Raw genomic sequence first — 12,648 nt, forward strand, 5'->3', positions numbered from 1 at the left:
AAAAAACGCCAATGAAAGTCTATGGAAGCCCCAAAAATACGGATTACACACGGACCAGCAGTATCACTTGCGAGAAATACGCAGCGGTGTTAGAAAAGCCGGCAATTCACTGCGGTGTACAGTAAAATCACACTGACAGCTTACATTAGAATAGGTAGAATAAATGTGTACACATAGAATAGGTATATATATATATATATCAGTGAGACACATATATGTATATATATATATTATTACTTCATACAGCGCTAGATAACTTTAAAGCCGGTAATTCAATTACCGGCTTTTGCTATCTCCTTCCTAAAACCCGACATGATATGAGACCTGGTTTACATACAGTAAACCATCTCATATCACCTTTTTTTTGATCTTCGGAAGGTAAGGATATTGTTGGTTTATTATTTTGACTTTGTTACAGATCGAGGGTCTTCAGTGAGTGGATTGAGCGTAGAATAAATTATTACAACAACCTTTGTTTTTATTTCATTAAAATAATTTTTAATAATGTGGTTGTGTATTTTTTAACCCTTTACTAGTATTGGATTAATAATGGATAGGTGTCATAATTGACGCCTCTCCATTATTAATTTGGCTTAATGTCACCTTACAATAGCAAGGTGGCATTAACCCTTCATTACCCCATATCCCACCGCTACACGGGAATGGGAAGAGAGTGGCCAAGTGCCAGAATAGGCGCATCTTCCAGATGTGCCTTTTTTGGGGTGGCTGGGGGCAGGTGTTTTTAGCCAGGGGGGGCCAATAACCATGGACCCTCTCTAGGCTATTAATATCTGTCCTCAGTCACTGGCTTTACTACTCTGGCGGAGAAAATTGCGCGGGAGCCCACGCCAATTTTTTCAGCCATTTAACCCTTTAATAGCTAGAAAGGCCAAATTTTGCATATACACACTACTAACATTAGTAGTGTGGAATATGCAAAAAAAAAAGGTGATATGAGATGGTTTACTGTATGTAAACCATGTCACAAATCATGTCGGGTTTAGGAAGGAGATAGCAAAAGCCGGTAATTGAATTACCGGCTTTAAAGCTATCTAGCGCTGTATGAAGTAATAATATATATACATATATGTGTCTAATGACATAAAAAAAAATATATATATATATATATATATATATAACACATGGATCCCTTGTATAGCCGTGTGTTGGTTTTGCAAGCCTGCGAGAAAAACACGCAGTACGGATGCCATACGGATTACATACGGAGGATGCCATGCGCAAAATACGCTGACACACCCTGCCTACGGAGGAGCTACGGACCACTTTTTGGGGGACTTTTCAGCGTATTACGGCCGTAATATACGGACCGTATTGTCTTACGCCATGTGTGACGCCGGCCTAATAGCTATTAATTCTATTGACACCATGAGGGTAGATGAATAGGGGTTAGACAAACCACCGAAGCTGATTTCATATTGTAAAATGGCCCAACAGTGCTCCATACTGTGTAATGGCGCCACATAGTGCTCCATATTGTATAGTGGCCCAACATGGTGCTCCATATTGTATAATGGCCCAACATAGTGCTCCATACAGTATAATGGTCACACATGATGCTCCATACAGTATTGTATAATGGCCCCACATGATGCTCCATACTGTATAATGGCCCCACATTAAAAAAAAAAAAAACTACTCACATTTGCCCTTTTCAACGCTGATCTGGCATCTCAGCAATAGCGCCGCCACTCTCCTGCGCCCATGCGCCATCCCCCTACTCAGCACGCGGCAGACTGATGGGATGGCGCGAGGCCTGATGGGATGGCTGCAGCACTATTGATGAGGGAGAGGGCAAGCGGGCTGAGGAGAGTCATGGTGACGCTAGTTTTGAGGCGATGGCACACATGCACACGGGGAGGGCTGTGTGCCCCCTCTGGCACACGTGCCATAGGTTCACTACCACTGTACTAGGATAATGAACATGAAACGAGGCTAAACATTTCAGCAAGACAAAGATCCAAAACACACAGCCAAGGTTACTCTGATTTGGTTTTAGAGAAAGAAAATAAAGTTGCTAGAATGGCCTAGCCAATCACCTGACCTGAATCCAATAGAAAATGCATGAAAGTAACTAAAACTCGAAGCCCATGGGATCTTCAGGATTTGCAGTGTTTGTGTGGGAAAAATGGGCCAAAATCACACCTGAGCAATGCATGCAACTAGTTTCTCCGTATAGGAGGCATCTTGAAGCTGTCATCACCAATAAAGGCTTTTGTATGAAGCATTAAAGGGAACCTGTCAGCACGATTGTGCTCGGTAACCTTCAGACACTGTCCTGTTGGCGCTATTATACTGATTAAATTGATACCTTGTGATTGTTGTTTAGTCTTTGTAGTTTTCAGTTAATGATATGCTTGTGCTTTGGAGTGGCCTGTGGGGGGTCATTATGTGGTGCTTTGCTTACATACAGTATTCATCTGTATGGCTTATGACATGTCACTGATTCCTCAATGACCTGCCTCCTATTTTACATACTGAATATAATCTGTTTTGAAGAAAAAAAACAGCGGTTCCTACCTTCGCGGGTGGGAGCTTGCTTTGGTTTACCACGTCTAGTGGCACATTCGTCTCTCATATAGCGCTCCTTCCCTTTTGAGCTCTACCGTGTGCCCAAACAGTGGTTTACATATACAGTGGGGCAAAAAAGTATTTAGTCAGTCAGCAATAGTGCAAGTTCCACCACTTAAAAAGATGAGAGGCGTCTGTAATTTACATCATAGGTAGACCTCAACTATGGGAGACAAACTGAGAAAAAAAAATCCAGAAAATCACATTGTCTGTTTTTTTATCATTTTTTTTGCATATTATGGTGGAAAATAAGTATTTGGTCAGAAACAAACAATCAAGATTTCTGGCTCTCACAGACCTGTAACTTCTTCTTTAAGAGTCTCCTCTTTCCTCCACTCATTACCTGTAGTAATGGCACCTGTTTAAACTTGTTATCAGTATAAAAAGACACCTGTGCACACCCTCAAACAGTCTGACTCCAAACTCCACTATGGTGAAGACCAAAGAGCTGTCAAAGGACACCAGAAACAAAATTGTAGCACCGCACCAGGCTGGGAAGACTGAATCTGCAATAGCCAACTAGCTTGGAGTGAAGAAATCAACAGTGGGAGCAATAATTAGAAAATGGAAGACATACAAGACCACTGATAATCTCCCTCGATCTGGGGCTCCACGCAAAATCACACCCCGTGGGGTCAGAATGATCACAAGAACGGTGAGCAAAAATCCCAGAACCACGCGGGGGGACCTAGTGAATGAACTGCAGAAAGCTGGGACCAATGTAACAAGGCCTACAATAAGTAACACACTACGCCACCATGGACTCAGATCCTGCAGTGCCAGACGTGTCCCACTGCTTAAGCCAGTACATGTCCGGGCCCGTCTGAAGTTTGCTAGAGAGCATTTGGATGATCCAGAGGAGTTTTGGGAGAATGTCCTATGGTCTGATGAAACCAAACTGGAACTGTTTGGTAGAAACACAACTTGTCGTGTTTGGAGGAAAAAGAATACTGAGTTGCATCCATCAAACACCATACCTACTGTAAAGCATGGTGGTGGAAACATCATGCTTTGGGGCTGTTTCTCTGCAAAGGGGCCAGGACGACTGATCCGGGTACATGAAAGAATGAATGGGGCCATGTATCGTGAGATTTTGAGTGCAAACCTCCTTCCATCAGCAAGGGCATTGAAGATGAAACGTGGCTGGGTCTTTCAACATGACAATGATCCAAAGCACACCGCCAGGGCAACGAAGCAGTGGCTTCGTAAGAAGCATTTCAAGGTCCTGGAGTGGCCTAGCCAGTCTCCAGATCTCAACCCTATAGAAAACCTTTGGAGGGAGTTGAAAGTCCGTGTTGCCAAGCGAAAAGCCAAAAACATCACTGCTCTAGAGGAGATCTGCATGGAGGAATGGGCCAACATACCAACAACAGTGTGTGGCAACCTTGTGAAGACTTACAGAAAACGTTTGACTTCTGTCATTGCCAACAAAGGATATATTACAAAGTATTGAGATGAAATTTTGTTTCTAACCAAATACTTATTTTCCACCATAATATGCAAATAAAATGTTAAAAAAACAGACAATGTGATTTTCTGGATTTTTTTTTCTCAGTTTGTCTCCCATAGTTGAGGTCTACCTATGATGTAAATTACAGACGCCTCTCATCTTTTTAAGTGGTGGAACTTGCACTATTGCTGACTGACTAAATACTTTTTTGCCCCACTGTATATGGGGTATCAGCGCACTCAGGACAAATTGCACAACAACTTTTGGGGTCTAATTTCTCGTTACCCTTGGGAAAATAAAAAATTGGGGGCGAAAAGATCATTTTTGTGGAAAAAATATTTATTTTCACAGCTCTACGTTATAAACTTCTGTGAAGCACTTGGGGGTTCAAAGAGCTCACCACACATCTAAATAAGTTCCTTGGCGGGGTCTATTTTCCAAAATTGTGTCACTTGTGGGGTTTCCACTGTTTAGGCACATTGGGCGCTCTCCAAACACGGCATGGCATCCGATGTCTATTCCAGCCAATTCTGCGTTGAAAAAGTCAAGCGGCGCTCCTTCCCTTCCGAGCTCTGCCGTGAGCCCAAACAGTGATTTACCCCCACATGTGGGGTATCAGCATACTCAGGACAAATTGTACAACACCTTTTGGGGTCTAACTTGTTACCCTTGGGAAAATAAAAATTGGGGGCAAAAATACCATTTTTGTGGAAAAATATGATTTTTTATTTTCACAGCTCTAGGTTATAAACTTCTGTGAAGCACTTGGGGGTCCAATATGCTCACCACACATCTAGATAAGTTCCTTGGGGGGCCTAGTTTCCAAAATGATGTCACTTGTGGTGGGGTTTCTACTATTTAGGCACATCAGGGGCTCTCCAAACGCAACATAGCGTCCAATCTCAATTCCAGCCAATTCTGCGTTGAAAAAGTCAAATGGCGCTCCTTCCCTTCCAAGTTCTGTTGTGCGCCCAAACAGTGGTTTACCCCCACATATGGGGTTATTAGCATACTCAATACAAATTGCACAACAACTTTTGGGGTCTAAGTTCTCCTGTTACCCATGAGAAAATAAAAAATTGGAGACAAAAAGATCATTTTTGTGGAAAAAATATTTTTCATTTTCACAGCTCTACGTTTTAAACTTCTGTGAAGCACTGGGGCGTTCAAAGTGCTCACTGCACATCTAGATACTTTCCTTGGGAGGTCTAGTTTCCAAAATGGGGTTACTTGTAGCAAGTTTCTACTGTTTAGGCACATCAGGGGCTCTCCAATCGATCTCAATTCTAGATAATTCTGCGTTGAAAAAGTCAAACGGCAATCGTTCCCTTCCGAGCTCCACCGTGCGTCCAAACAGTGGTTTACCCCCACATATACGGTATGAACATACTCAGGACAAACTGTAGAACAACTTTTGGGGTCTAGTTTCTCCTGTTAACCCTTGAAAAAATTAAAAAATTGGGCGAAAAGATAATTTTTGTGGAAAAAATATGACTATTTTCACAGCTCTACGTTATAAACTTCTGTGAAGCACTTGGGGGTTTAAAGTGCTCACTGCACATCTAGATAAGTTCCTTGGGGGTCTAGTTTCCAAAATGGGGTCACTTGTGGGGAGTTTCCACTGTTTAGGCGCATCAGAGGCTCTCCAAATGTGACATGGCGCCCAATCTCAATTCCAGCCAACTCTGCGTTGAAAAAGTGAAAGGGCACTTCTTCTCTTCCAAGCCCTGCCGTGCACCCAAACAGTCAATTTCCCCATATATGGGGTATCGGTGTATTCAGGAGAAATTGCACAACAAATTTTGTGGTTCATTTTCTCTTTTTACACTTGTGAAAATAAAAAAAATGGTTCTGAAGTAAAATGTTTGTGAAAAAAGTTAAATGTTCATTTTTTCCTTCCACATTGCTTCAGTTCCTGTGAAAGGGTTAATAAACTTCTTGAATGTGGGTATGAGCATCTTGAGGGGTGCAGTTTTTAGAATGGTGTCACTTTTGGGTATTTTCTGTCATGTAGCCCCCTCAAAGTGACTTGAAATGTGATGTGGTCCCTAAAAAAAATGGTTTTGTAAATTTTTTTGTAAAAATGAGAAATCACTGGTAAAATTTTAATCCTTATAACTTCTTAACCAAAAAAAATATTTACAAAATTGTGCTGATGTAAAGTAGACATGTGGGAAATGTTATTAAATATTTTGTGTGACATCTCTCTCTGATTAACCCCTTTCTGACCTCGGACGGGATAGTACGTCCGAGGTCAGAAGCCCCGCTTTGATGCGGGCTCCGGTGGTGAGCCAGCAGCTGACATGTACCCGTAATAGGCGCGAGCAGAATCGCGATCTGCCCGCGCCTATTAACTAGTTAAATGCCGCTGTCAAACGCAGACAGCGGCATTTAACTACCGCATCCAGCCGGGCGGCCGGAAATGACGTCATCGCCGACCCCCGTCACATGATCGGAGGTCGGCGATGCTTCTCCATTGTAACCATAGAGGTCCTTGAGACCTCTATGGTTACTGATCGCCGGTAGCTGTGAGCGCCACCCTGTGGTCGGCGCTCACAGCACACCTGCAATTCTGCTACATAGCAGCGAACAGCAGATCGCTGCTATGTAGCAGAGGCGATCGGGTTGTGCCTGCTTCTAGCCTCCCATGGAGGCTATTGAAGCATGGCAAAAGTAAAAAAAAAAAGTTTTAAAAAATGTGAAAAAAATAAAAAAAAATAAAAAAGTTTAACCCCTCTGTGACCTTAGACGTACTATCCCGTCGAGGTGCCCTGGGCTTATCTGACCCTGGACGGGATAGTACGTCATAGCCGATCGGCCGCGCTCACGGGGGGAGCGCAGCCGATCGCGGCCGGGTGTCAGCTGCTTATCGCAGCTGACATCCGGCACTATGTGCCAGGAGCGGTCACGGACCGCCCCCGGCACATTAACCCCTGGCACACCGCGATCAAAGATGATCGCGATGTGCCGGCGGTGCAGGGAAGCACCGCGCAGGGAGGGGGCTCCCTGCGGGCTTCCCTGAGACCCCCGGAGCAACGCGATGTGATCGCGTTGCTGCGAGGGTCTCACCTCCCTCCCTGCTCCCTCCAGCCCCGGATCCAAGATGGCCGCGGATCCGGGTCCTGCAGGGAGGGAGGTGGCTTCACAGAGCCTGCTCAGAGCAGGCACTGTGAAGCCTGCAGCGCTGCATGTCAGATCAGTGATCTGACAGAGTGCTGTGCAAACTGTCAGATCACTGATCTGTGATGTCCCCCCCTGGGACAAAGTAAAAAAGTAAAAAAAAAAATTTCCAAATGTGTAAAAAAAATAAAAAAAAATATTCCAAAATAATGAAAAAAAATAAAAAATATTATTCCCATAAATACATTTCTTCATCTAAATAAAAAAAAAAAAAACAATAAAAGTACACATATTTAGTATCGCCGCGTCCGTAACGACCCGACCTATAAAACTGTCCCACTAGTTAACCCCTTCAGTAAACACCGTAAGAAAAAAAAAAAAAACGAGGCAAAAAACAACGCTTTATTATCATACCGCCGAACAAAAAGTGGAATAACACGCGATCAAAAAGACAGATATAAATACCCATGGTACCGCTGAAAGCGTCATATTGTCCCGCAAAAAAAGAGCCGCCAAAAGTTATAGTCCTGAGAATAAAGCGATGCAAAAATAATTATTTTTTCTGTAAAATAGTTTTTATCGTATAAAAGCGCCAAACCATAAAAAAATGATATAAATGAGGTATCACTGTAATCGCACTGACCCGAAGAATAAAACTGATTTATCAATTTTACCAAACGCGGAACGGTATAAACGCCTCCCCCAATAGAAATTCATGAATAGCTGGCTTTTGGTCATTCTTCCTCACAAAAATCGGAATAAAAAGCGATCAAAAAATGTCACGTGCCCAAAAATGTTTTCAATAAAAACGTCAACTCGTCCCGCAAAAAACAAGACCTCACATGACTCTGTGGACCAAAATATGGAAAAATTATAGCTCTCAAAATGTGGTATTGCAAAAAATATTTTTTGCAATAAAAAGGGTCTTTCAGTGTGTGACGGCTGCCAATCATAAAAATCCGCTAAAAAACTCGCTATAAAAGTAAATCAAACCCCCCTTCATCACCCCCTTAGTTAGGGAAAAATAAAAAAAAAATGTATTTATTTCCATTTTCCCATTAGGGCTAGGGCTAGGGCTAGGGTTAGGGCTAGGGTTAGGGCTAGGGTTAGGGCTAGGGTTAGGGCTAGGGTTAGGGTTAGGGCTAGGGTTAGGGCTAGGGTTAGGGCTAGGGTTAGGGTTAGGGTTGGGGCTACAGTTAGGGTTGGGGCTAAAGTTAGGGTTAGGGTTTAGATTACATTTACAGTTGGGAATAGGGTTGGGATTAGGGTTAGGGGTGTGTCAGGGTTAGAGGTGTGGTTAGGGTTACCGTTGGAATTAGGGTTAGGGGTGTCTTTAGATTAGGGTTTCAGTTATAATTGGGGGGTTTCCACTGTTTCGGCACATCAGGGGCTCTCCAAACACGACATGGCGTCCGATCTCAATTCCAGCCAATTCTGCGTTGAAAAAGTAAAACAGTGCTCCTTCCCTTCCGAGCTCTCCTGTGTGCCCAAACAGGAGTTTACCCCAACATATGGGGTATCAGCGTACTCAGGACAAATTGGACAACAACTTTTGTGGACCAATTTCTCCTGTTACCCTTGGGAAAATACAAAACTGGGGGCTAAAAAATAATTTTTGTGGGAAAACAAAAAGATTTTTTATTTTCACGGCTCTGCGTTATAAACTGTAGTGAAACACTTGGGGGTTCAAAGTTCTCACAACACATCTAGATAAGTTCATTGAGGGGTCTAGTTTCCAATATGGGGTCACTTGTGGGGGGTTTCTACTGTTTAGGTACATTAGGGGCTCTACAAACGCAATGTGACGCCTGCAGACCAATCCATCTAAGTCTGCATTCCAAATGATGCTCCTTCCCTTCCGAGCCCTCCCATGCGCCCAAACGGTGGTTCCCCCCCACATATCGGATATCAGCGTACTCAGGACAAATTGGACAACAACATTTAGGGTCCAATTTCTCCTGCTAACCTTGGAAAAATACAAAACTGGGGGCTAAAATATAATTTTTGTGGAAAAAAAAATATTTTTTATTTGCATGGCTCTGCGTTATAAACTGTAGTGAAATACTTGGGGGTTCAAAGCTCTCACAACACATCAAGATGAGTTCCTTAGGGGGTCTACTTTCCAAAATGGTGTCACTTGTGGGGGGTTTCTACTGTTTAGGTACATTAGGGGCTCTGCAAACGCAATGTGACGCCTGCAGACCATTCCATCTAAGTCTGCATTCCAAATGGCGCTCCTTCCCTTCCGAGCCCTCCCATGCGCCCAAACGGTGGTTCCCCCCCACATATGGGGTATCAGCGTACTCAGGACAAATTGGACAACAACTTTTGGGGTCCAATTTCTCCTGTTACCCTAGGGAAAATACAAAACTGGGGGCTAAAAAATAATTTTTGTGGGAAAAAATTTTGTTTTATTTTTATGGCTCTGCATTATAAACTTCTGTGAAGCCCTTGGTGGGTCAAAGTGCTCACCACACATCCAGATAAGTTCCTTAGGGGGTCTACTTTCCAAAATGGTGTCACTTGTGGGGGGTTTCAATGTTTAGGCACATCAGTGGCTCTCCAAACGCAATATGGCGTCCCATCTCAATTCCTGTCAATTTTGCATTGAAAAGTCAAATGGTGCTCCTTCCCTTCCGAGCTCTCCCATGCGCCCAAACAGTGGTTTACTGCCACATATGGGGTATCAGCGTACTCAGGACAAATTGTACAACAACTTTTGAGGTCCAATTTCTTCTCTTACCCTTGGAAAAATAAAAAATTGGGGGCAAAAATATAATTTTTGTGAAAAAATATGATTTTTTATTTTTACGGTTCTGCATTATAAACTTCTGTGAAGCACTTGGTGGGTCAAAGTGCTCACCACACCTCTAGATAAGTTCCTTAGGGGGTCTACTTTCCAAAATGGTGTCACTTGTGGGGGGTTTCAATGTTTAGGCACATCAGTGGCTCTCCAAACGCAACATGGCGTCCCATCTCAATTTCTGTCAATTTTGCATTGAAAAGTCAAACTGCGCTCCTTCCCTTCCGAGCTCTCCCATGCGCCCAAACAGTGGTTTACTGCCACATGTGGGGTATCAGCGTACTCAGGACAAATTGGACAACAACTTTTGAGGTCCAATTTCTTCTCTTACCCTTGGAAAAATAAAAAATTGGGGGCAAAAATATAATTTTTGTGAAAAAATATGATTTTTTATTTTTACGGTTCTGCATTATAAACTTCTGTGAAGCACTTGGTGGGTCAAAGTGCTCACCACACATCCAGATAAGTTCCTTAGGGGGTCTACTTTCCAAAATGGTGTCACTTGTGGGGGGTTTCAATGTTTAGGCACATCAGTGGCTCTCCAAACGCAACATGGCGTCCCATCTCAATTCCTGTCAATTTTGCATTGAAAAGTCAAATAGCGCTCCTTCCCTTCCGAGCTCTCCCATGCGCCCAAACAGTGGTTTACTGCCACATATGGGGTATCAGCGTACTCAGGACAAATTGGACAACAACTTTCTGGGTCCAATTTCTCCTGTTACCCTTGGTAAAATAAAACAAATTGGAGCTGAAGTAAATTTTTTGTGTAAAAAAGTTAAATGTTCATTTTTATTTAAACATTCCAAAAATTCCTATTAAACACCTGAAGGGTTAATAAACTTCTTGAATGTGGTTTTGAGCACCTTGAGGGGTGCAGTTTTTAGAATGGTGTCACACTTGGGCATTTTCTATCATATAGACCCCTCAAAATGACTTTAAATGAGACGTGGTCCCTAAAAAAATATGGTGTTGTAAAAATGAGAAATTGCTGGTCAACTTTTAACCCTTATAACTCCCTAACAAAAAAAAAAATTGGTTCCAAAATTATGCTGATGTAAAGGAGACATGTGGGAAATGTTACTTATTAAGTATTTTGTGTGACATATCTCTGTGATTTAATTGCATAAAAATTCAAAGTTTGAAAATTGCGAAATATTCAAAATTTTCGCCAAATTTCCGTTTTTTTCACAAATAAACGCAGGTACTATCAAAGAAATTTTACCACTATCATGAAGTACAATATGTCACGAGAAAACAATGTCAGAATCACCAGGATCCGTTGAAGCGTTTCGGAGTTATAACCTCATAAAGGGACAGTGGTCAGAATTGTAAAAATTGGCCTGGTCATTAACGTGCAAACCACCCTTGGGGGTAAAGGGGTTAAATCACCCCCCTTTCGCCCCAATCAAAATAAAAAAAAATAAATAAAATCTACACATATTTGATATCGCCGCGCTCAGAATCGCCCGATCTATCAATTTAAAAAAAGCATTAACCTGATCGCTAAACAGCGTAGCGAGAAAAAAATTCGAAACGCCAGAATTACGTTTTGTTGGTCGCCGTGGCATTGCATTAAAATGCAATAACGGGCGATCAAAAGAACGTATCTGCACCAAAATGCTATCATTAAAAACGTCATCTCGGCACGCAAAAAAAATAAGCCCTAAACCGACCCCAGATCATGAAAAATGGAGACGCTACAAGTATCGGAAAATGGCGCAATTTTTATTTATTTTATATTTTTTTAGCAAAGTTTGGAATTTTTTTTCACCACTTAGGTAAAAAATAACCTAGTCATATTAGGTGTCTATGAACTCGTACTGGAGAATCATAATGTCAGGTCAGTTTTAGCATTTAGTGAACCTAGCAAAAAATCCAAACAAAAAACAAGTGTGGGATTGCACTTTTTTGCAATTTCACCGCACTTGGAATTTTTTTTCCCGTTTTCTAGTACACGACATGCTAAAACCAATGATGTTGTTCAAAAGTACAGCTCGTCCCGCAAAAAATAAGCCCTCACATGGCCAAATTGACGGAAAAATAAAAAAGTTATGGCTCTGGGAAGGAGGGGAGTGAAAAATGAACATGGAAAAATGAAAAATCCCAAGGTCATGAAGGGGTTAAAGGGCGTAAAAATTCAAAGTTTGAAAAGTGCAAAAATTTCAAAATGTTTGCCATATTTCCATTTGTTTTTCATAAATAACGCAATTCATACCGAAGAAATGTTACCAGTACCATAAAGTACAATATGTCACGAAAAAACATTCACAGAATCAGCGGCATCCGTTGAAGCGTTGCAGAGTTGTAACCACATAAATTGACAGTGGTCAGAATTGTAAAAATTGGCTTGGTCATTAAGTACCAAATTGGCTCTGTCACTAAGGGGTTAAATGGTCGGCTATCTCCCAGCATCATCTGTTGGGGGTACAGAAGGATCCGGCATTTTTCATTGAAATGTCTGATCCTTTGTTTCTGCAGGAGATAAACTGCTGCCAAAGTTTTCTGGCAACTGCTTACTCTTCTCTACCTGTTTAAAACACAAATTCTCCTCTGATGAGGAATGTGGTATTTGGAAACCATTTACCGTATATACTCGAGTATAAGCCGAGATTTTCAGCCCACTTTTTTGGGCTGAAAGTCCCCCTCTCGGCTTATACTAGAGTCATACCCAGGTGTCGGCAGGTGA

This window comes from Ranitomeya imitator, chromosome 2, assembly GCF_032444005.1.
Source record: "Ranitomeya imitator isolate aRanImi1 chromosome 2, aRanImi1.pri, whole genome shotgun sequence".
Lineage (NCBI taxonomy): Eukaryota > Metazoa > Chordata > Amphibia > Anura > Dendrobatidae > Ranitomeya > Ranitomeya imitator.